General features: G+C 62.2%; 5 pseudogenes; all 5 read right to left on the bottom strand.

Annotated features, from left to right (window-relative positions):
* Nucleotides 1–1,889: 1,889 nt before the first annotated feature.
* Nucleotides 1,890–2,008, bottom strand: LOC142868058 (uncharacterized; annotated as a pseudogene).
* A 3,848-nt stretch (nucleotides 2,009–5,856) lies between these two features.
* Nucleotides 5,857–5,975, bottom strand: LOC142868057 (uncharacterized; annotated as a pseudogene).
* Nucleotides 5,976–9,833: 3,858 nt separating this feature from the next.
* LOC142868056 (uncharacterized) lies at nucleotides 9,834–9,952 on the bottom strand (annotated as a pseudogene).
* Nucleotides 9,953–13,798: 3,846 nt separating this feature from the next.
* Nucleotides 13,799–13,917, bottom strand: LOC142868055 (uncharacterized; annotated as a pseudogene).
* Nucleotides 13,918–17,790: 3,873 nt separating this feature from the next.
* LOC142868054 (uncharacterized) lies at nucleotides 17,791–17,909 on the bottom strand (annotated as a pseudogene).
* Between the last annotated feature and the right edge of the window lie 3,825 nt (nucleotides 17,910–21,734).

Here is a 21,734-nt window from a genome sequence, read left to right as displayed (position 1 = left end):
GCCAGCTGGGCCTTCTGGCAGGACAGAGAGCCCCGGAATCCGACGTGGAGAGCTGAGTGTACGTCCCCATGAGGAGGCGGTCCCCACCTCCGCGGCTATCCCCTTGCGGGGAGCGGCAGCCGCGGGGCCTCAGAGAAGACACCAGGCTGGGCCCCCACGGCACAGCGGGAGCACGTCCCCCGCAGGCCACTTAGCGACGGCGGCCAGCCGGCGGACGGTTGGGTTGCGCGAGACGCTGCGGCCGCCCTGCTACCGGGTTCCTGGGAGGGCGTCCTGGAACCAGCGTCCACACCAAGCCCTTGGAAGGCCCAGGCGACAGAGGAGCCCCGTCAGGCAGGGGCCGAGGACGGTGACGGCCCGGGCGGGGAGGAGCGTGTCAGGCAGGGGCAGAGGACGGTGACAGGTGACAGGCCGGGCGGGAAGGAGTCAGTCAGGCAGGGGCCGTGGAGGAGACGGGCTGGGTAAGGGTTAGGGTTAGAGTCAGGGCACAAGTCACAATCGCAAAGACCTGGAAGCCACCCGAGTGCCCATCGACCCACGAGTGGGTAAATAAAATGTGGCGCGTGGACACCACGGAGTGCTATTCGGCTATGAGGAGCAGCGGTGAGAGGGCACCTCTCCTGGTTCTCCTGGCCAGAGCTGGAACCCGTTCCAGTAAGCCAAGTATCCCAAGAATGGACACACGAGCACCACGTGCTCGCGCTCACCAGCAAATGGGTACGAACCGATGGACACCTAAGTGGACACAGAGGAATCACCTTCTTCGGGTGGGTGTCGGGCGGGTGGGGGGGAGGGGATGGGCATACACATCCATTAGGAATGGGGTGGGTGCGCACCGACTGGGGGATGGGCGCACTTGAAGCTCTGACCCGAGGGGGGAGGCTGGGAGAGGGCAACGCACCGCACCCGACCTTAACATTGGTGCCCCCACAATATGCTGGAACAACATGAGAGGTAAATGAATAAGAACACGGGGGGGAGGGGGGCACGGGCAACACATGTCACCTTAATACTTGGACTCCCATCATCTGCTTGAAAAGAGAGAGAAAAGAAAATGCAATAATAGAGATAAGAGACACTTTTTAAAAATAATGAATCCGGCCGGGCGCTGTGGCTCACGCCTGTAATCCTAGCTCTTGGGAGGCCGAGGCGGGCGGATTGCTCAAGGTCAGGAGTTCAAAACCAGCCTGAGCAAGAGCGAGACCCCGTCTCTACTATAAATAGAAAGAAATTAATTGGCCAACTGATATATATATAAAAAATTAGCGGGGCATGGTGGCGCATGCCTGCAGTCCCAGCTACCCGGGAGGCTGAGGCAGAAGGATCACTCGAGCCCAGGAGTTTGAAGTTGCTGTGAGCTAGGCTGACGCCACGGCACTCACTCTAGCCTGGGCAACAAACCCAGACTCTGTCTCAAAAAAAAAAAAAAAAAATGAATCCGAAGAGAAAAGTAAAAGGAGGCCTGTGGAGCAGGTCTGGGTGTGACTCCGGATCCCCCAACATCAGGTGCCACCACCAAAGATCCCTACGTGTAGCCCATAGAACCCCAAAAGCAACGGGACGAGTTCTGGTCACATACTCCCTCAAAATGACATCCTGGCCTTCTTCTGGAACTCCCTCCCCTCTCAGACTCTCAAGGTTTCCTCCGGCGTGTCCGTTCCCACAGAGCAGACCTTTGGTCTGAGACCTGACAGTCCAGAAGCCACGCATGCTGCCGCGTGGCGGCGGTGTCACGGCTCGGGACAAGAGGAGGCCCCACGGTGCGGGCTGGGGCGCCAGGCACCGCGGCGGGCGCTGAGGGTGGGGGTCACCCCCACCCCGGGCCGCCCCCGCGCTCCCAGAAACGCGACAGAACCAGAGGCAAAAAAAAAAAAAAAAAAAAAAGAAGAAGCCTACGGCACCCGGTATTCCCGGGCGGTCTCCCATCCAAGTTCTAACCAGGCCCGACCCTGCTTAGCTTCCGAGACCAGACGGGATCGGGCGCGTTCGGGGTGGTGTGGCCGTGGACGGTGGAGGGCGCCCCTGCCCCGCTCAAGAAGCCGAGCCTCTCTGCGCTTCCCCGCCGCCTCCTCCCGCCCCAGGCCCCGCGCCGGGCCGGGCCTGTTGAGTTCGCCGGCCGGGTCCGGCGGGCTCCGAGGGACGGGGGTGACAGGCGGGGCGGGCAGGGAGCGGCGGGCCGAGGTTGGGGGCTGTCTCTCTATACACACACACTCACACTCACTCACTCACTCACACTCACACAAGATGCGCCTCCACGGCTGGACCCACCAAGGTGGAGACCTTCCAGCCCCCCTCCTCTCCTCGCCTGGCCTCCTTCACCTCCCCGCCCCCACCCCCAGCGCGCCGCGGCCGCTGACTGCGCACGGGGTGGGCGGGGCGCTCGCCCTTTGACCCCAGCCAGGGGCCGCCCTCCCCCACAACCCCTTTCAGCTGCTCCGCCCACCCTGTGGCCCTGCGGCCGCCTATTCCCCCGGGCCAGGGCTGGGGCACAGCGCACGGGGGAGGGGAGCCAGTGTATGGGGCGTCTCTCTCTCTCTCTCTCTCTCTCTCTCTCTCTCTCTCTCTCCCCCCGGATGTGTCCCATGGGTGGGGTGGGGTGGCGTGGTTTGTGGGGCGCTGAAGAAATCAGTCCCCTCCATCTCCTCCCTCTGGAAAACACCCAAGCCCTTGGAGAACTGCCCGCACCGCTACCGTGGGGGCCGGGACCCTCCTCTGTGTCCTCCTGTGGCCCAGTCCAAGGGGCCTGGGCCTGGCCGGGGCTGCATTGGACCCCAACCACCCTGGCGTGTGGACTCGCTAAAAATCGGCGATTAGATATTGGATTCCAGCGTCATTGAGGTCATTTCACTAATGAGTGCACCGCAAAGAGTTTCCTAATCCATCTGTGAGGGTGGCAACCGAAAGAGAATTTGAAAGCTGACAGAATAGGCGAGGAAAGGCATAGGAGATTTCCACACCCAGTAAGGAAGCCTTTCCCGAAGTGGAAGAAAGAAACGAGCAAACAGAGACACCGGTAGCCCGCCCGGATGAGAGTCTGCCCCTGAGAGAAAGTACCCTGACCAGGTTCACCCGCGGGTGGGTGGGTGGCGAGCTAGCGGCATTCAGAAGAGCGAGGCCCGCAGTCTGTGCAGAAGACACCTGCACTCGGGTGTGTGTGGCGGCACAATTCACAAGCAGCTCCAGATGTTAATCCAAGGAGAAGCCAGGGAGTTCCCAACGCCCCAGGTGTCCTCAGCCCACGACTGGCTGCTGTGGGAATGCGAAGCCCGGCTCCTTGTCTCAGAGCGGGGCAACCAGGAGGTGTGATGTCCACCCAGGGGTTCCCAGGAGGATCAGGCTGAAGCTGGGACTTGGCCTGAAAGTGTCCCCTCGCATGGCCACCCCCTTCCCCTTCCTGCTCCTCTACTCCTGGTGCCCCTCCATCCAGGGGCCAGACCTTAAAGAGTCACCCGCAAGAGAATCCTGGTCCCAAAGGAGCCTTCTGGGGGACCCGTGCTGAGAGAGGTTGTGGGCATGGCCCGCTGGGGCTCTGCCCGACCCAGGGCTGAGAGATGCAACCTCCCAGCTCTGGGTCCCTGCAGGAAGTGTTGGCAAGCACAGGGCCAGTCCTCCAAAGGCCCAGGTGCAGGGAGCCCAGGCCAAGCAGCCTGTGGAAGAAGCCACATGCTGTGCCACCCCGGGGAACACGACTGCAGGCCACGGCCCTTCCCACCTCCTCCTCCTCCTCCTCCTCCTCCTCCCACCCCGCCCCCGCCCCCACCCCCACATGGCACAGGGCCCAGAGACACCTCAGACACTTGCTACCCAAAGTGCAAAGGGCATCAGTTGCTCCTCCAAAGCCCCCGCCCAGCAGACCGCGTTGTCCAGCCAGCCCCCGGGCCTCCCTGGGGTGCCCAGCACAAAAGTGCAGACACCCACCGGACCCTCAATCTCAGTTTTCGGATGTTTTTGCCACTCTAAGGACCCGCAGGCCAGCTGGGCCTTCTGGCAGGACAGAGAGCCCCGGAATCCGACGTGGAGAGCTGAGTGTACGTCCCCATGAGGAGGCGGTCCCCACCTCCGCGGCTATCCCCTTGCGGGGAGCGGCAGCCGCGGGGCCTCAGAGAAGACACCAGGCTGGGCCCCCACGGCACAGCGGGAGCACGTCCCCCGCAGGCCACTTAGCGACGGCGGCCAGCCGGCGGACGGTTGGGTTGCGCGAGACGCTGCGGCCGCCCTGCTACCGGGTTCCTGGGAGGGCGTCCTGGAACCAGCGTCCACACCAAGCCCTTGGAAGGCCCAGGCGACAGAGGAGCCCCGTCAGGCAGGGGCCGAGGACGGTGACGGCCCGGGCGGGGAGGAGCGTGTCAGGCAGGGGCAGAGGACGGTGACAGGTGACAGGCCGGGCGGGAAGGAGTCAGTCAGGCAGGGGCCGTGGAGGAGACGGGCTGGGTAAGGGTTAGGGTTAGAGTCAGGGCACAAGTCACAATCGCAAAGACCTGGAAGCCACCCGAGTGCCCATCGACCCACGAGTGGGTAAATAAAATGTGGCGCGTGGACACCACGGAGTGCTATTCGGCTATGAGGAGCAGCGGTGAGAGGGCACCTCTCCTGGTTCTCCTGGCCAGAGCTGGAACCCGTTCCAGTAAGCCAAGTATCCCAAGAATGGACACACGAGCACCACGTGCTCGCGCTCACCAGCAAATGGGTACGAACCGATGGACACCTAAGTGGACACAGAGGAATCACCTTCTTCGGGTGGGTGTCGGGCGGGTGGGGGGAGGGGATGGGCATACACATCCATTAGGAATGGGGTGGGTGCGCACCGACTGGGGGATGGGCGCACTTGAAGCTCTGACCCGAGGGGGGAAGCTGGGAGAGGGCAACGCACCGCACCCGACCTTAACATTGGTGCCCCCACAATATGCTGGAACAACATGAGAGGTAAATGAATAAGAACACGGGGGGGAGGGGGGCACGGGCAACACATGTCACCTTAATACTTGGACTCCCATCATCTGCTTGAAAAGAGAGAGAAAAGAAAATGCAATAATAGAGATAAGAGACACTTTTTAAAAATAATGAATCCGGCCGGGCGCTGTGGCTCACGCCTGTAATCCTAGCTCTTGGGAGGCCGAGGCGGGCGGATTGCTCAAGGTCAGGAGTTCAAAACCAGCCTGAGCAAGAGCGAGACCCCGTCTCTACTATAAATAGAAAGAAATTAATTGGCCAACTGATATATATATAAAAAATTAGCGGGGCATGGTGGCGCATGCCTGCAGTCCCAGCTACCCGGGAGGCTGAGGCAGAAGGATCACTCGAGCCCAGGAGTTTGAAGTTGCTGTGAGCTAGGCTGACGCCACGGCACTCACTCTAGCCTGGGCAACAAACCCAGACTCTGTCTCAAAAAAAAAAAAAAAAAATGAATCCGAAGAGAAAAGTAAAAGGAGGCCTGTGGAGCAGGTCTGGGTGTGACTCCGGATCCCCCAACATCAGGTGCCACCACCAAAGATCCCTACGTGTAGCCCATAGAACCCCAAAAGCAACGGGACGAGTTCTGGTCACATACTCCCTCAAAATGACATCCTGGCCTTCTTCTGGAACTCCCTCCCCTCTCAGACTCTCAAGGTTTCCTCCGGCGTGTCCGTTCCCACAGAGCAGACCTTTGGTCTGAGACCTGACAGTCCAGAAGCCACGCATGCTGCCGCGTGGCGGCGGTGTCACGGCTCAGGACAAGAGGAGGCCCCACGGTGCGGGCTGGGGCGCCAGGCACCGCGGCGGGCGCTGAGGGTGGGGGTCACCCCCACCCCGGGCCGCCCCCGCGCTCCCAGAAACGCGACAGAACCAGAGGCAAAAAAAAAAAAAAAAAAAAGAAGAAGCCTACGGCACCCGGTATTCCCGGGCGGTCTCCCATCCAAGTTCTAACCAGGCCCGACCCTGCTTAGCTTCCGAGACCAGACGGGATCGGGCGCGTTCGGGGTGGTGTGGCCGTGGACGGCGGAGGGCGCCCCTGCCCCGCTCAAGAAGCCGAGCCTCTCTGCGCTTCCCCGCCGCCTCCTCCCGCCCCAGGCCCCGCGCCGGGCCGGGCCTGTTGAGTTCGCCGGCCGGGTCCGGCGGGCTCCGAGGGACGGGGGTGACAGGCGGGGCGGGCAGGGAGCGGCGGGCCGAGGTTGGGGGCTGTCTCTCTATACACACACACTCACACTCACTCACTCACTCACACTCACACAAGATGCGCCTCCACGGCTGGACCCACCAAGGTGGAGACCTTCCAGCCCCCCTCCTCTCCTCGCCTGGCCTCCTTCACCTCCCCGCCCCCACCCCCAGCGCGCCGCGGCCGCTGACTGCGCACGGGGTGGGCGGGGCGCTCGCCCTTTGACCCCAGCCAGGGGCCGCCCTCCCCCACAACCCCTTTCAGCTGCGCCGCCCACCCTGTGGCCCTGCGGCCGCCTATTCCCCCGGGCCAGGGCTGGGGCACAGCGCACGGGGGAGGGGAGCCAGTGTATGGGGCGTCTCTCTCTCTCTCTCTCTCTCTCTCTCTCTCTCTCTCTCTTTCTCGGGATGTGTCCCATGGGTGGGGTGGGGTGGCGTGGTTTGTGGGGCGCTGAAGAAATCAGTCCCCTCCATCTCCTCCCTCTGGAAAACACCCAAGCCCTTGGAGAACTGCCCGCACCGCTACCGTGGGGGCCGGGACCCTCCTCTGTGTCCTCCTGTGGCCCAGTCCAAGGGGCCTGGGCCTGGCCGGGGCTGCATTGGACCCCAACCACCCTGGCGTGTGGACTCGCTAAAAATCGGCGATTAGATATTGGATTCCAGCGTCATTGAGGTCATTTCACTAATGAGTGCACCGCAAAGAGTTTCCTAATCCATCTGTGAGGGTGGCAACCGAAAGAGAATTTGAAAGCTGACAGAATAGGCGAGGAAAGGCATAGGAGATTTCCACACCCAGTAAGGAAGCCTTTCCCGAAGTGGAAGAAAGAAACGAGCAAACAGAGACACCGGTAGCCCGCCCGGATGAGAGTCTGCCCCTGAGAGAAAGTACCCTGACCAGGTTCACCCGCGGGTGGGTGGGTGGCGAGCTAGCGGCATTCAGAAGAGCGAGGCCCGCAGTCTGTGCAGAAGACACCTGCACTCGGGTGTGTGTGGCGGCACAATTCACAAGCAGCTCCAGATGTTAATCCAAGGAGAAGCCAGGGAGTTCCCAACGCCCCAGGTGTCCTCAGCCCACGACTGGCTGCTGTGGGAATGCGAAGCCCGGCTCCTTGTCTCAGAGCGGGGCAACCAGGAGGTGTGATGTCCACCCAGGGGTTCCCAGGAGGATCAGGCTGAAGCTGGGACTTGGCCTGAAAGTGTCCCCTCGCATGGCCACCCCCTTCCCCTTCCTGCTCCTCTACTCCTGGTGCCCCTCCATCCAGGGGCCAGACCTTAAAGAGTCACCCGCAAGAGAATCCTGGTCCCAAAGGAGCCTTCTGGGGGACCCGTGCTGAGAGAGGTTGTGGGCATGGCCCGCTGGGGCTCTGCCCGACCCAGGGCTGAGAGATGCAACCTCCCAGCTCTGGGTCCCTGCAGGAAGTGTTGGCAAGCACAGGGCCAGTCCTCCAAAGGCCCAGGTGCAGGGAGCCCAGGCCAAGCAGCCTGTGGAAGAAGCCACATGCTGTGCCACCCCGGGGAACACGACTGCAGGCCACGGCCCTTCCCACCTCCTCCTCCTCCTCCTCCTCCTCCTCCTCCTCCTCCCACCCCGCCCCCGCCCCCGCCCCCACATGGCACAGGGCCCAGAGACACCTCAGACACTTGCTACCCAAAGTGCAAAGGGCATCAGTTGCTCCTCCAAAGCCCCCGCCCAGCAGACCGCGTTGTCCAGCCAGCCCCCGGGCCTCCCTGGGGTGCCCAGCACAAAAGTGCAGACACCCACCGGACCCTCAATCTCAGTTTTCGGATGTTTTTGCCACTCTAAGGACCCGCAGGCCAGCTGGGCCTTCTGGCAGGACAGAGAGCCCCGGAATCCGACGTGGAGAGCTGAGTGTACGTCCCCATGAGGAGGCGGTCCCCACCTCCGCGGCTATCCCCTTGCGGGGAGCGGCAGCCGCGGGGCCTCAGAGAAGACACCAGGCTGGGCCCCCACGGCACAGCGGGAGCACGTCCCCCGCAGGCCACTTAGCGACGGCGGCCAGCCGGCGGACGGTTGGGTTGCGCGAGACGCTGCGGCCGCCCTGCTACCGGGTTCCTGGGAGGGCGTCCTGGAACCAGCGTCCACACCAAGCCCTTGGAAGGCCCAGGCGACAGAGGAGCCCCGTCAGGCAGGGGCCGAGGACGGTGACGGCCCGGGCGGGGAGGAGCGTGTCAGGCAGGGGCAGAGGACGGTGACAGGTGACAGGCCGGGCGGGAAGGAGTCAGTCAGGCAGGGGCCGTGGAGGAGACGGGCTGGGTAAGGGTTAGGGTTAGAGTCAGGGCACAAGTCACAATCGCAAAGACCTGGAAGCCACCCGAGTGCCCATCGACCCACGAGTGGGTAAATAAAATGTGGCGCGTGGACACCACGGAGTGCTATTCGGCTATGAGGAGCAGCGGTGAGAGGGCACCTCTCCTGGTTCTCCTGGCCAGAGCTGGAACCCGTTCCAGTAAGCCAAGTATCCCAAGAATGGACACACGAGCACCACGTGCTCGCGCTCACCAGCAAATGGGTACGAACCGATGGACACCTAAGTGGACACAGAGGAATCACCTTCTTCGGGTGGGTGTCGGGCGGGTGGGGGGGAGGGGATGGGCATACACATCCATTAGGAATGGGGTGGGTGCGCACCGACTGGGGGATGGGCGCACTTGAAGCTCTGACCCGAGGGGGGAGGCTGGGAGAGGGCAACGCACCGCACCCGACCTTAACATTGGTGCCCCCACAATATGCTGGAACAACATGAGAGGTAAATGAATAAGAACACGGGGGGGAGGGGGGCACGGGCAACACATGTCACCTTAATACTTGGACTCCCATCATCTGCTTGAAAAGAGAGAGAAAAGAAAATGCAATAATAGAGATAAGAGACACTTTTTAAAAATAATGAATCCGGCCGGGCGCTGTGGCTCACGCCTGTAATCCTAGCTCTTGGGAGGCCGAGGCGGGCGGATTGCTCAAGGTCAGGAGTTCAAAACCAGCCTGAGCAAGAGCGAGACCCCGTCTCTACTATAAATAGAAAGAAATTAATTGGCCAACTGATATATATATAAAAAATTAGCGGGGCATGGTGGCGCATGCCTGCAGTCCCAGCTACCCGGGAGGCTGAGGCAGAAGGATCACTCGAGCCCAGGAGTTTGAAGTTGCTGTGAGCTAGGCTGACGCCACGGCACTCACTCTAGCCTGGGCAACAAACCCAGACTCTGTCTCAAAAAAAAAAAAAAAAAATGAATCCGAAGAGAAAAGTAAAAGGAGGCCTGTGGAGCAGGTCTGGGTGTGACTCCGGATCCCCCAACATCAGGTGCCACCACCAAAGATCCCTACGTGTAGCCCATAGAACCCCAAAAGCAACGGGACGAGTTCTGGTCACATACTCCCTCAAAATGACATCCTGGCCTTCTTCTGGAACTCCCTCCCCTCTCAGACTCTCAAGGTTTCCTCCGGCGTGTCCGTTCCCACAGAGCAGACCTTTGGTCTGAGACCTGACAGTCCAGAAGCCACGCATGCTGCCGCGTGGCGGCGGTGTCACGGCTCGGGACAAGAGGAGGCCCCACGGTGCGGGCTGGGGCGCCAGGCACCGCGGCGGGCGCTGAGGGTGGGGGTCACCCCCACCCCGGGCCGCCCCCGCGCTCCCAGAAACGCGACAGAACCAGAGGCAAAAAAAAAAAAAAAAAAAAGAAGAAGCCTACGGCACCCGGTATTCCCGGGCGGTCTCCCATCCAAGTTCTAACCAGGCCCGACCCTGCTTAGCTTCCGAGACCAGACGGGATCGGGCGCGTTCGGGGTGGTGTGGCCGTGGACGGTGGAGGGCGCCCCTGCCCCGCTCAAGAAGCCGAGCCTCTCTGCGCTTCCCCGCCGCCTCCTCCCGCCCCAGGCCCCGCGCCGGGCCGGGCCTGTTGAGTTCGCCGGCCGGGTCCGGCGGGCTCCGAGGGACGGGGGTGACAGGCGGGGCGGGCAGGGAGCGGCGGGCCGAGGTTGGGGGCTGTCTCTCTATACACACACACTCACACTCACTCACTCACTCACACTCACACAAGATGCGCCTCCACGGCTGGACCCACCAAGGTGGAGACCTTCCAGCCCCCCTCCTCTCCTCGCCTGGCCTCCTTCACCTCCCCGCCCCCACCCCCAGCGCGCCGCGGCCGCTGACTGCGCACGGGGTGGGCGGGGCGCTCGCCCTTTGACCCCAGCCAGGGGCCGCCCTCCCCCACAACCCCTTTCAGCTGCTCCGCCCACCCTGTGGCCCTGCGGCCGCCTATTCCCCCGGGCCAGGGCTGGGGCACAGCGCACGGGGGAGGGGAGCCAGTGTATGGGGCGTCTCTCTCTCTCTCTCTCTCTCTCTCTCTCTCTCTCTCTCCCCCCGGATGTGTCCCATGGGTGGGGTGGGGTGGCGTGGTTTGTGGGGCGCTGAAGAAATCAGTCCCCTCCATCTCCTCCCTCTGGAAAACACCCAAGCCCTTGGAGAACTGCCCGCACCGCTACCGTGGGGGCCGGGACCCTCCTCTGTGTCCTCCTGTGGCCCAGTCCAAGGGGCCTGGGCCTGGCCGGGGCTGCATTGGACCCCAACCACCCTGGCGTGTGGACTCGCTAAAAATCGGCGATTAGATATTGGATTCCAGCGTCATTGAGGTCATTTCACTAATGAGTGCACCGCAAAGAGTTTCCTAATCCATCTGTGAGGGTGGCAACCGAAAGAGAATTTGAAAGCTGACAGAATAGGCGAGGAAAGGCATAGGAGATTTCCACACCCAGTAAGGAAGCCTTTCCCGAAGTGGAAGAAAGAAACGAGCAAACAGAGACACCGGTAGCCCGCCCGGATGAGAGTCTGCCCCTGAGAGAAAGTACCCTGACCAGGTTCACCCGCGGGTGGGTGGGTGGCGAGCTAGCGGCATTCAGAAGAGCGAGGCCCGCAGTCTGTGCAGAAGACACCTGCACTCGGGTGTGTGTGGCGGCACAATTCACAAGCAGCTCCAGATGTTAATCCAAGGAGAAGCCAGGGAGTTCCCAACGCCCCAGGTGTCCTCAGCCCACGACTGGCTGCTGTGGGAATGCGAAGCCCGGCTCCTTGTCTCAGAGCGGGGCAACCAGGAGGTGTGATGTCCACCCAGGGGTTCCCAGGAGGATCAGGCTGAAGCTGGGACTTGGCCTGAAAGTGTCCCCTCGCATGGCCACCCCCTTCCCCTTCCTGCTCCTCTACTCCTGGTGCCCCTCCATCCAGGGGCCAGACCTTAAAGAGTCACCCGCAAGAGAATCCTGGTCCCAAAGGAGCCTTCTGGGGGACCCGTGCTGAGAGAGGTTGTGGGCATGGCCCGCTGGGGCTCTGCCCGACCCAGGGCTGAGAGATGCAACCTCCCAGCTCTGGGTCCCTGCAGGAAGTGTTGGCAAGCACAGGGCCAGTCCTCCAAAGGCCCAGGTGCAGGGAGCCCAGGCCAAGCAGCCTGTGGAAGAAGCCACATGCTGTGCCACCCCGGGGAACACGACTGCAGGCCACGGCCCTTCCCACCTCCTCCTCCTCCTCCTCCTCCTCCTCCCACCCCGCCCCCGCCCCCACCCCCACATGGCACAGGGCCCAGAGACACCTCAGACACTTGCTACCCAAAGTGCAAAGGGCATCAGTTGCTCCTCCAAAGCCCCCGCCCAGCAGACCGCGTTGTCCAGCCAGCCCCCGGGCCTCCCTGGGGTGCCCAGCACAAAAGTGCAGACACCCACCGGACCCTCAATCTCAGTTTTCGGATGTTTTTGCCACTCTAAGGACCCGCAGGCCAGCTGGGCCTTCTGGCAGGACAGAGAGCCCCGGAATCCGACGTGGAGAGCTGAGTGTACGTCCCCATGAGGAGGCGGTCCCCACCTCCGCGGCTATCCCCTTGCGGGGAGCGGCAGCCGCGGGGCCTCAGAGAAGACACCAGGCTGGGCCCCCACGGCACAGCGGGAGCACGTCCCCCGCAGGCCACTTAGCGACGGCGGCCAGCCGGCGGACGGTTGGGTTGCGCGAGACGCTGCGGCCGCCCTGCTACCGGGTTCCTGGGAGGGCGTCCTGGAACCAGCGTCCACACCAAGCCCTTGGAAGGCCCAGGCGACAGAGGAGCCCCGTCAGGCAGGGGCCGAGGACGGTGACGGCCCGGGCGGGGAGGAGCGTGTCAGGCAGGGGCAGAGGACGGTGACAGGTGACAGGCCGGGCGGGAAGGAGTCAGTCAGGCAGGGGCCGTGGAGGAGACGGGCTGGGTAAGGGTTAGGGTTAGAGTCAGGGCACAAGTCACAATCGCAAAGACCTGGAAGCCACCCGAGTGCCCATCGACCCACGAGTGGGTAAATAAAATGTGGCGCGTGGACACCACGGAGTGCTATTCGGCTATGAGGAGCAGCGGTGAGAGGGCACCTCTCCTGGTTCTCCTGGCCAGAGCTGGAACCCGTTCCAGTAAGCCAAGTATCCCAAGAATGGACACACGAGCACCACGTGCTCGCGCTCACCAGCAAATGGGTACGAACCGATGGACACCTAAGTGGACACAGAGGAATCACCTTCTTCGGGTGGGTGTCGGGCGGGTGGGGGGAGGGGATGGGCATACACATCCATTAGGAATGGGGTGGGTGCGCACCGACTGGGGGATGGGCGCACTTGAAGCTCTGACCCGAGGGGGGAGGCTGGGAGAGGGCAACGCACCGCACCCGACCTTAACATTGGTGCCCCCACAATATGCTGGAACAACATGAGAGGTAAATGAATAAGAACACGGGGGGGAGGGGGGCACGGGCAACACATGTCACCTTAATACTTGGACTCCCATCATCTGCTTGAAAAGAGAGAGAAAAGAAAATGCAATAATAGAGATAAGAGACACTTTTTAAAAATAATGAATCCGGCCGGGCGCTGTGGCTCACGCCTGTAATCCTAGCTCTTGGGAGGCCGAGGCGGGCGGATTGCTCAAGGTCAGGAGTTCAAAACCAGCCTGAGCAAGAGCGAGACCCCGTCTCTACTATAAATAGAAAGAAATTAATTGGCCAACTGATATATATATAAAAAATTAGCGGGGCATGGTGGCGCATGCCTGCAGTCCCAGCTACCCGGGAGGCTGAGGCAGAAGGATCACTCGAGCCCAGGAGTTTGAAGTTGCTGTGAGCTAGGCTGACGCCACGGCACTCACTCTAGCCTGGGCAACAAACCCAGACTCTGTCTCAAAAAAAAAAAAAAAAAATGAATCCGAAGAGAAAAGTAAAAGGAGGCCTGTGGAGCAGGTCTGGGTGTGACTCCGGATCCCCCAACATCAGGTGCCACCACCAAAGATCCCTACGTGTAGCCCATAGAACCCCAAAAGCAACGGGACGAGTTCTGGTCACATACTCCCTCAAAATGACATCCTGGCCTTCTTCTGGAACTCCCTCCCCTCTCAGACTCTCAAGGTTTCCTCCGGCGTGTCCGTTCCCACAGAGCAGACCTTTGGTCTGAGACCTGACAGTCCAGAAGCCACGCATGCTGCCGCGTGGCGGCGGTGTCACGGCTCGGGACAAGAGGAGGCCCCACGGTGCGGGCTGGGGCGCCAGGCACCGCGGCGGGCGCTGAGGGTGGGGGTCACCCCCACCCCGGGCCGCCCCCGCGCTCCCAGAAACGCGACAGAACCAGAGGCAAAAAAAAAAAAAAAAAAAAGAAGAAGCCTACGGCACCCGGTATTCCCGGGCGGTCTCCCATCCAAGTTCTAACCAGGCCCGACCCTGCTTAGCTTCCGAGACCAGACGGGATCGGGCGCGTTCGGGGTGGTGTGGCCGTGGACGGTGGAGGGCGCCCCTGCCCCGCTCAAGAAGCCGAGCCTCTCTGCGCTTCCCCGCCGCCTCCTCCCGCCCCAGGCCCCGCGCCGGGCCGGGCCTGTTGAGTTCGCCGGCCGGGTCCGGCGGGCTCCGAGGGACGGGGGTGACAGGCGGGGCGGGCAGGGAGCGGCGGGCCGAGGTTGGGGGCTGTCTCTCTATACACACACACTCACACTCACTCACTCACTCACACTCACACAAGATGCGCCTCCACGGCTGGACCCACCAAGGTGGAGACCTTCCAGCCCCCCTCCTCTCCTCGCCTGGCCTCCTTCACCTCCCCGCCCCCACCCCCAGCGCGCCGCGGCCGCTGACTGCGCACGGGGTGGGCGGGGCGCTCGCCCTTTGACCCCAGCCAGGGGCCGCCCTCCCCCACAACCCCTTTCAGCTGCGCCGCCCACCCTGTGGCCCTGCGGCCGCCTATTCCCCCGGGCCAGGGCTGGGGCACAGCACACGGGGGAGGGGAGCCAGTGTATGGGGCGTCTCTCTCTCTCTCTCTCTCTCTCTCTCTCTCTCTCTCTCTCTCTCTCTCTCTCTCTCCCCCCGGATGTGTCCCATGGGTGGGGTGGGGTGGCGTGGTTTGTGGGGCGCTGAAGAAATCAGTCCCCTCCATCTCCTCCCTCTGGAAAACACCCAAGCCCTTGGAGAACTGCCCGCACCGCTACCGTGGGGGCCGGGACCCTCCTCTGTGTCCTCCTGTGGCCCAGTCCAAGGGGCCTGGGCCTGGCCGGGGCTGCATTGGACCCCAACCACCCTGGCGTGTGGACTCGCTAAAAATCGGCGATTAGATATTGGATTCCAGCGTCATTGAGGTCATTTCACTAATGAGTGCACCGCAAAGAGTTTCCTAATCCATCTGTGAGGGTGGCAACCGAAAGAGAATTTGAAAGCTGACAGAATAGGCGAGGAAAGGCATAGGAGATTTCCACACCCAGTAAGGAAGCCTTTCCCGAAGTGGAAGAAAGAAACGAGCAAACAGAGACACCGGTAGCCCGCCCGGATGAGAGTCTGCCCCTGAGAGAAAGTACCCTGACCAGGTTCACCCGCGGGTGGGTGGGTGGCGAGCTAGCGGCATTCAGAAGAGCGAGGCCCGCAGTCTGTGCAGAAGACACCTGCACTCGGGTGTGTGTGGCGGCACAATTCACAAGCAGCTCCAGATGTTAATCCAAGGAGAAGCCAGGGAGTTCCCAACGCCCCAGGTGTCCTCAGCCCACGACTGGCTGCTGTGGGAATGCGAAGCCCGGCTCCTTGTCTCAGAGCGGGGCAACCAGGAGGTGTGATGTCCACCCAGGGGTTCCCAGGAGGATCAGGCTGAAGCTGGGACTTGGCCTGAAAGTGTCCCCTCGCATGGCCACCCCCTTCCCCTTCCTGCTCCTCTACTCCTGGTGCCCCTCCATCCAGGGGCCAGACCTTAAAGAGTCACCCGCAAGAGAATCCTGGTCCCAAAGGAGCCTTCTGGGGGACCCGTGCTGAGAGAGGTTGTGGGCATGGCCCGCTGGGGCTCTGCCCGACCCAGGGCTGAGAGATGCAACCTCCCAGCTCTGGGTCCCTGCAGGAAGTGTTGGCAAGCACAGGGCCAGTCCTCCAAAGGCCCAGGTGCAGGGAGCCCAGGCCAAGCAGCCTGTGGAAGAAGCCACATGCTGTGCCACCCCGGGGAACACGACTGCAGGCCACGGCCCTTCCCACCTCCTCCTCCTCCTCCTCCTCCTCCTCCTCCTCCTCCCACCCCGCCCCCGCCCCCGCCCCCACATGGCACAGGGCCCAGAGACACCTCAGACACTTGCTACCCAAAGTGCAAAGGGCATCAGTTGCTCCTCCAAAGCCCCCGCCCAGCAGACCGCGTTGTCCAGCCAGCCCCCGGGCCTCCCTGGGGTGCCCAGCACAAAAGTGCAGACACCCACCGGACCCTCAATCTCAGTTTTCGGATGTTTTTGCCACTCTAAGGACCCGCAGGCCAGCTGGGCCTTCTGGCAGGAAAGAGAGCCCCGGAATCCGACGTGGAGAGCTGAGTGTACGTCCCCATGAGGAGGCGGTCCCCACCTCCGCGGCTATCCCCTTGCGGGGAGCGGCAGCCGCGGGGCCTCAGAGAAGACACCAGGCTGGGCCCCCACGGCACAGCGGGAGCACGTCCCCCGCAGGCCACTTAGCGACGGCGGCCAGCCGGCGGACGGTTGGGTTGCGCGAGACGCTGCGGCCGCCCTGCTACCGGGTTCCTGGGAGGGCGTCCTGGAACCAGCGTCCACACCAAGCCCTTGGAAGGCCCAGGCGACGGAGGAGCCCCGTCAGGCAGGGGCCGAGGACGGTGACGGCCCGGGCGGGGAGGAGCGTGTCAGGCAGGGGCAGAGGACGGTGACAGGTGACAGGCCGGGCGGGAAGGAGTCAGTCAGGCAGGGGCCGTGGAGGAGACGGGCTGGGTAAGGGTTAGGGTTAGAGTCAGGGCACAAGTCACAATCGCAAAGACCTGGAAGCCACCCGAGTGCCCATCGACCCACGAGTGGGTAAATAAAATGTGGCGCGTGGACACCACGGAGTGCTATTCGGCTATGAGGAGCAGCGGTGAGAGGGCACCTCTCCTGGTTCTCCTGGCCAGAGCTGGAACCCGTTCCAGTAAGCCAAGTATCCCAAGAATGGACACACGAGCACCACGTGCTCGCGCTCACCAGCAAATGGGTACGAACCGATGGACACCTAAGTGGACACAGAGGAATCACCTTCTTCGGGTGGGTGTCGGGCGGGTGGGGGGAGGGGATGGGCATACACATCCATTAGGAATGGGGTGGGTGCGCACCGACTGGGGGATGGGCGCACTTGAAGCTCTGACCCGAGGGGGGAGGCTGGGAGAGGGCAACGCACCGCACCCGACCTTAACATTGGTGCCCCCACAATATGCTGGAACAACATGAGAGGTAAATGAATAAGAACACGGGGGGGAGGGGGGCACGGGCAACACATGTCACCTTAATACTTGGACTCCCATCATCTGCTTGAAAAGAGAGAGAAAAGAAAATGCAATAATAGAGATAAGAGACACTTTTTAAAAATAATGAATCCGGCCGGGCGCTGTGGCTCACGCCTGTAATCCTAGCTCTTGGGAGGCCGAGGCGGGCGGATTGCTCAAGGTCAGGAGTTCAAAACCAGCCTGAGCAAGAGCGAGACCCCGTCTCTACTATAAATAGAAAGAAATTAATTGGCCAACTGATATATATATAAAAAATTAGCGGGGCATGGTGGCGCATGCCTGCAGTCCCAGCTACCCGGGAGGCTGAGGCAGAAGGATCACTCGAGCCCAGGAGTTTGAAGTTGCTGTGAGCTAGGCTGACGCCACGGCACTCACTCTAGCCTGGGCAACAAACCCAGACTCTGTCTCAAAAAAAAAAAAAAAAAATGAATCCGAAGAGAAAAGTAAAAGGAGGCCTGTGGAGCAGGTCTGGGTGTGACTCCGGATCCCCCAACATCAGGTGCCACCACCAAAGATCCCTACGTGTAGCCCATAGAACCCCAAAAGCAACGGGACGAGTTCTGGTCACATACTCCCTCAAAATGACATCCTGGCCTTCTTCTGGAACTCCCTCCCCTCTCAGACTCTCAAGGTTTCCTCCGGCGTGTCCGTTCCCACAGAGCAGACCTTTGGTCTGAGACCTGACAGTCCAGAAGCCACGCATGCTGCCGCGTGGCGGCGGTGTCACGGCTCGGGACAAGAGGAGGCCCCACGGTGCGGGCTGGGGCGCCAGGCACCGCGGCGGGCGCTGAGGGTGGGGGTCACCCCCACCCCGGGCCGCCCCCGCGCTCCCAGAAACGCGACAGAACCAGAGGCAAAAAAAAAAAAAAAAAAAAGAAGAAGCCTACGGCACCCGGTATTCCCGGGCGGTCTCCCATCCAAGTTCTAACCAGGCCCGACCCTGCTTAGCTTCCGAGACCAGACGGGATCGGGCGCGTTCGGGGTGGTGTGGCCGTGGACGGTGGAGGGCGCCCCTGCCCCGCTCAAGAAGCCGAGCCTCTCTGCGCTTCCCCGCCGCCTCCTCCCGCCCCAGGCCCCGCGCCGGGCCGGGCCTGTTGAGTTCGCCGGCCGGGTCCGGCGGGCTCCGAGGGACGGGGGTGACAGGCGGGGCGGGCAGGGAGCGGCGGGCCGAGGTTGGGGGCTGTCTCTCTATACACACACACTCACACTCACTCACTCACTCACACTCACACAAGATGCGCCTCCACGGCTGGACCCACCAAGGTGGAGACCTTCCAGCCCCCCTCCTCTCCTCGCCTGGCCTCCTTCACCTCCCCGCCCCCACCCCCAGCGCGCCGCGGCCGCTGACTGCGCACGGGGTGGGCGGGGCGCTCGCCCTTTGACCCCAGCCAGGGGCCGCCCTCCCCCACAACCCCTTTCAGCTGCGCCGCCCACCCTGTGGCCCTGCGGCCGCCTATTCCCCCGGGCCAGGGCTGGGGCACAGCACACGGGGGAGGGGAGCCAGTGTATGGGGCGTCTCTCTCTCTCTCTCTCTCTCTCTCTCTCTCTCTCTCTCTCTCTCTCTCTCTCTCCCCCCGGATGTGTCCCATGGGTGGGGTGGGGTGGCGTGGTTTGTGGGGCGCTGAAGAAATCAGTCCCCTCCATCTCCTCCCTCTGGAAAACACCCAAGCCCTTGGAGAACTGCCCGCACCGCTACCGTGGGGGCCGGGACCCTCCTCTGTGTCCTCCTGTGGCCCAGTCCAAGGGGCCTGGGCCTGGCCGGGGCTGCATTGGACCCCAACCACCCTGGCGTGTGGACTCGCTAAAAATCGGCGATTAGATATTGGATTCCAGCGTCATTGAGGTCATTTCACTAATGAGTGCACCGCAAAGAGTTTCCTAATCCATCTGTGAGGGTGGCAACCGAAAGAGAATTTGAAAGCTGACAGAATAGGCGAGGAAAGGCATAGGAGATTTCCACACCCAGTAAGGAAGCCTTTCCCGAAGTGGAAGAAAGAAACGAGCAAACAGAGACACCGGTAGCCCGCCCGGATGAGAGTCTGCCCCTGAGAGAAAGTACCCTGACCAGGTTCACCCGCGGGTGGGTGGGTGGCGAGCTAGCGGCATTCAGAAGAGCGAGGCCCGCAGTCTGTGCAGAAGACACCTGCACTCGGGTGTGTGTGGCGGCACAATTCACAAGCAGCTCCAGATGTTAATCCAAGGAGAAGCCAGGGAGTTCCCAACGCCCCAGGTGTCCTCAGCCCACGACTGGCTGCTGTGGGAATGCGAAGCCCGGCTCCTTGTCTCAGAGCGGGGCAACCAGGAGGTGTGATGTCCACCCAGGGGTTCCCAGGAGGATCAGGCTGAAGCTGGGACTTGGCCTGAAAGTGTCCCCTCGCATGGCCACCCCCTTCCCCTTCCTGCTCCTCTACTCCTGGTGCCCCTCCATCCAGGGGCCAGACCTTAAAGAGTCACCCGCAAGAGAATCCTGGTCCCAAAGGAGCCTTCTGGGGGACCCGTGCTGAGAGAGGTTGTGGGCATGGCCCGCTGGGGCTCTGCCCGACCCAGGGCTGAGAGATGCAACCTCCCAGCTCTGGGTCCCTGCAGGAAGTGTTGGCAAGCACAGGGCCAGTCCTCCAAAGGCCCAGGTGCAGGGAGCCCAGGCCAAGCAGCCTGTGGAAGAAGCCACATGCTGTGCCACCCCGGGGAACACGACTGCAGGCCACGGCCCTTCCCACCTCCTCCTCCTCCTCCTCCTCCTCCTCCTCCTCCTCCCACCCCGCCCCCGCCCCCGCCCCCACATGGCACAGGGCCCAGAGACACCTCAGACACTTGCTACCCAAAGTGCAAAGGGCATCAGTTGCTCCTCCAAAGCCCCCGCCCAGCAGACCGCGTTGTCCAGCCAGCCCCCGGGCCTCCCTGGGGTGCCCAGCACAAAAGTGCAGACACCCACCGGACCCTCAATCTCAGTTTTCGGATGTTTTTGCCACTCTAAGGACCCGCAGGCCAGCTGGGCCTTCTGGCAGGAAAGAGAGCCCCGGAATCCGACGTGGAGAGCTGAGTGTACGTCCCCATGAGGAGGCGGTCCCCACCTCCGCGGCTATCCCCTTGCGGGGAGCGGCAGCCGCGGGGCCTCAGAGAAGACACCAGGCTGGGCCCCCACGGCACAGCGGGAGCACGTCCCCCGCAGGCCACTTAGCGACGGCGGCCAGCCGGCGGACGGTTGGGTTGCGCGAGACGCTGCGGCCGCCCTGCTACCGGGTTCCTGGGAGGGCGTCCTGGAACCAGCGTCCACACCAAGCCCTTGGAAGGCCCAGGCGACGGAGGAGCCCCGTCAGGCAGGGGCCGAGGACGGTGACGGCCCGGGCGGGGAGGAGCGTGTCAGGCAGGGGCAGAGGACGGTGACAGGTGACAGGCCGGGCGGGAAGGAGTCAGTCAGGCAGGGGCCGTGGAGGAGACGGGCTGGGTAAGGGTTAGGGTTAGAGTCAGGGCACAAGTCACAATCGCAAAGACCTGGAAGCCACCCGAGTGCCCATCGACCCACGAGTGGGTAAATAAAATGTGGCGCGTGGACACCACGGAGTGCTATTCGGCTATGAGGAGCAGCGGTGAGAGGGCACCTCTCCTGGTTCTCCTGGCCAGAGCTGGAACCCGTTCCAGTAAGCCAAGTATCCCAAGAATGGACACACGAGCACCACGTGCTCGCGCTCACCAGCAAATGGGTACGAACCGATGGACACCTAAGTGGACACAGAGGAATCACCTTCTTCGGGTGGGTGTCGGGCGGGTGGGGGGAGGGGATGGGCATACACATCCATTAGGAATGGGGTGGGTGCGCACCGACTGGGGGATGGGCGCACTTGAAGCTCTGACCCGAGGGGGGAGGCTGGGAGAGGGCAACGCACCGCACCCGACCTTAACATTGGTGCCCCCACAATATGCTGGAACAACATGAGAGGTAAATGAATAAGAACACGGGGGGGAGGGGGGCACGGGCAACACATGTCACCTTAATACTTGGACTCCCATCATCTGCTTGAAAAGAGAGAGAAAAGAAAATGCAATAATAGAGATAAGAGACACTTTTTAAAAATAATGAATCCGGCCGGGCGCTGTGGCTCACGCCTGTAATCCTAGCTCTTGGGAGGCCGAGGCGGGCGGATTGCTCAAGGTCAGGAGTTCAAAACCAGCCTGAGCAAGAGCGAGACCCCGTCTCTACTATAAATAGAAAGAAATTAATTGGCCAACTGATATATATATAAAAAATTAGCGGGGCATGGTGGCGCATGCCTGCAGTCCCAGCTACCCGGGAGGCTGAGGCAGAAGGATCACTCGAGCCCAGGAGTTTGAAGTTGCTGTGAGCTAGGCTGACGCCACGGCACTCACTCTAGCCTGGGCAACAAACCCAGACTCTGTCTCAAAAAAAAAAAAAAAAAATGAATCCGAAGAGAAAAGTAAAAGGAGGCCTGTGGAGCAGGTCTGGGTGTGACTCCGGATCCCCCAACATCAGGTGCCACCACCAAAGATCCCTACGTGTAGCCCATAGAACCCCAAAAGCAACGGGACGAGTTCTGGTCACATACTCCCTCAAAATGACATCCTGGCCTTCTTCTGGAACTCCCTCCCCTCTCAGACTCTCAAGGTTTCCTCCGGCGTGTCCGTTCCCACAGAGCAGACCTTTGGTCTGAGACCTGACAGTCCAGAAGCCACGCATGCTGCCGCGTGGCGGCGGTGTCACGGCTCGGGACAAGAGGAGGCCCCACGGTGCGGGCTGGGGCGCCAGGCACCGCGGCGGGCGCTGAGGGTGGGGGTCACCCCCACCCCGGGCCGCCCCCGCGCTCCCAG

Source organism: Microcebus murinus, unplaced genomic scaffold (assembly GCF_040939455.1).
Source record: "Microcebus murinus isolate Inina unplaced genomic scaffold, M.murinus_Inina_mat1.0 scaf025_hap2_Mmur4.0, whole genome shotgun sequence".
Classification (NCBI taxonomy): domain Eukaryota; kingdom Metazoa; phylum Chordata; class Mammalia; order Primates; family Cheirogaleidae; genus Microcebus; species Microcebus murinus.
This window is presented reverse-complemented; position numbering and strand designations above follow the sequence as displayed.